This window comes from Arachis ipaensis, chromosome B2 (assembly GCF_059453495.1).
Source record: "Arachis ipaensis isolate K30076 ecotype BB chromosome B2, ASM5945349v1, whole genome shotgun sequence".
Lineage (NCBI taxonomy): Eukaryota > Viridiplantae > Streptophyta > Magnoliopsida > Fabales > Fabaceae > Arachis > Arachis ipaensis.
In genome coordinates this window covers 59,166,700-59,169,266 of record NC_142437.1, presented here as the reverse complement: position 1 = coordinate 59,169,266, position 2,567 = coordinate 59,166,700, and the positions used below count along the sequence as shown (strand labels likewise).

General features: G+C 41.1%; 1 non-coding gene across 1 annotated transcript; it reads left to right on the top strand.

The window, feature by feature from the left end:
• Window positions 1-993: 993 nt before the first annotated feature.
• On the top strand, window positions 994-1,097 carry LOC148574033 (small nucleolar RNA R71). Its single transcript, XR_015906531.1, has one exon. It is a non-coding gene; the product is annotated as a small nucleolar RNA R71 (small nucleolar RNA).
• The last annotated feature ends 1,470 nt before the right edge of the window (window positions 1,098-2,567 follow it).

Here is a 2,567-nt window from a genome sequence, read left to right as displayed (position 1 = left end):
TAGAGCTTCAGCAGCTCTTGTTGTGAGATTTCTGGTTCTTTGTGATCTCTATCCTCCTCCTTTGTTGAGTTGTCTTCAGGTTGTTTGCACATTTTGCCTTGCTTGTCTTCAATCTCTTGATCGCTTGTAGTGACCATTTTGCAATCTTCCCATCTTACTTTCTTTGCTTCTCCCTTGGGGTTTTTCTCAGTGTCACTTGGGAAGCTATCAGTAGGTTTGGGAATCTTCTCAGCTAAATATCCTACCTGGAATTCCATCTTCCTAATGGTTTCTCCCTGGTTCTTAATATTGGCTCGCACCTTCTCTTTGAACACCTTATTTTCTTGAATCTCTTGGCTTATTCCTTCAAGTAAGGCTTCAATCTTAGAGAGCCTGTCATCAATTGATGAGTGGTTCGGAGCTGATGTGCTGTTTTGGTTTTGATAAGTGTGTGGAGAGTTGTTGTTGTGGGGGTGTTGAGATGTCCACTGGGTGAATTGTTGGTGAGCCGCATTGTTGTTGGAATTGTAACGTCTCTGGTCTTGGTTTTGATCTTGCTCACTTCCCCACCCAAAGTCCGGGTGATTTCTCCATCCAGGGTTGTAAGTCTTGGAGTATGGATCATAGTTCTTCCTTGGTGAATTCCCAATGTAGTTGGCTTGTTCCTGACTCCCTTCTGCTTCTTGGTTTACTCCTTCTTGTGTTGTTGATGAAGTGGAGATTGCTGCTACTTGGTTCATCTCCATATTCTTGGTGAGGTCAGCTAGCTGCTGAGTAATGAGTTTGTTTTGGGCTAACAGAGCATCTACATTGTTTAGCTCCATTACTCCCCTTGTGTTCCCTCTTTCGGAAGCATAGAAGTAGTCATTTTCTGCTACTGTTTCAATAACATCTATAGCTTCCTCAATGGTCTTCTTCTTATTCAAAGACCCTCCAGATGAATGATCTACTGCCTTCTTTGACTCATAAGAGAGCCCTTCATAGAAAATGTGCAGCTGGACCCATTCGTTGAACATGTCAGGTGGACACCTCCTTGTTAAGTCTTTGAACCTCTCCCATGCTTCATACAGAGTCTCACCATCCTGTTGCCTGAAGTTTTGAACCTCAGCTCTCAGCCTATTGATTCGTTGAGGAGGGTAGAATCTTGCTAACAATTTGTTCACCACATCCTCCCAAGTTGTCAAGCTCTCCCTTGGGAAGGATTCCAGCCACTTGGCTGCCTTGTCTCTGAGTGAGAAGGGAAATAAGAGCAATCTATAGGCATCAGGATGAACACCATTAGATTTCACTGTGTCACATATTCTCAGGAAGGTGGTCAAATGTTGGTTGGGATCTTCTTGAACACCTCCTCCAAATGAACAGTTGTTCTGAACAAGGGTGATGAGCTGTGGTTTAAGTTCAAAGTTGTTGGCATGGATTGTTGGCTTTTGGATGCTACTTCCACAATTGCCTGGGTTTGGATTAATGTAAGAGCCCAAAACTCTTCTATCCTCCCCAACATGATTTGCTCCACCTCCTCTGCCATGGTTGTGAGTCTCTTCTTCATGACGATTTTCCATGTTTTCTTCCATGTTTGGTTCAAAGTATTCCTCAAACTGTTCCTCCTCTTCTTCAGCACCAACTACTCGTTTTCCTCTTGCCTCCCTTCTTAGTCTAAGGAAGATTCTCTCTGGTTCAGAATCAAAGGAAGTTGAAGCCCCGCTTCTTCTCCCTGTCATACAACCCACAAGTACAAGCAGAGAAGATAGGTGCAGACAGTATTTATGTCAGAATTGATGTTAGTTGTGGGTGATGCAATATATCAAACAGTTAGTGGGTTAGCAAACAGAATTGAAAATAACAAAGAAAAACAAAAGAGTAGATGGAGAAGGGAAGAAGTTTAACTAAAACAAAAAGCAAATCAATCAAACAGAAAATAAAATACACAAAATAAAATGCTCAATCTAGTGATCTTCCAATCTAATCATTGTTGATGCACAATCAATCCCCGGCAACGGCGCCATAAACTTGATGCGTGGAAAACTTGTCTCTCAACAAATCTCCCTTCGGCAAGTGTACCGAAGTTGTCGCCAAGTAAAAACTCACAATAGAGTGAGGTCGAATCACACAAGGATTGATTGATCAAGCAACTTTAATTAGAAGAATGTTCTAGTTGAGCGAATCCAGAATTTGGGTTGAGAGTTGTAGAAAATAAAATGGCGGGAATGTAAATAACAGAAAAGTAAATGCTAGAATTAAAGGACTGAAAGTAAATGACTGAAAATAAATTGCAGAATTGTAAATGGGAATGGGGGAATTGCTCATAAAAGTAAATCGCAGAAATTAAAGAGAATGGGTAAGATTAGAGATGGGGAGTTCATTGGGCTTAGGAGATGTTGCAATTCTCCGGATCAAGTTCATTTTCATCTCTTCCTCAATCAATGCACTCATTGATCTCCTTGGCAATCTTAAGTGATTGAATTACAATTCCTTGCAATTCAATCTCTCAAATCTTGATCAATAGCCAATTCCTTGGTCAATTGCTCATGAGAAGAGATGAAGTATGGTCATTGATTATACCACATGCATTTCCCAAACCAAGTATTGAG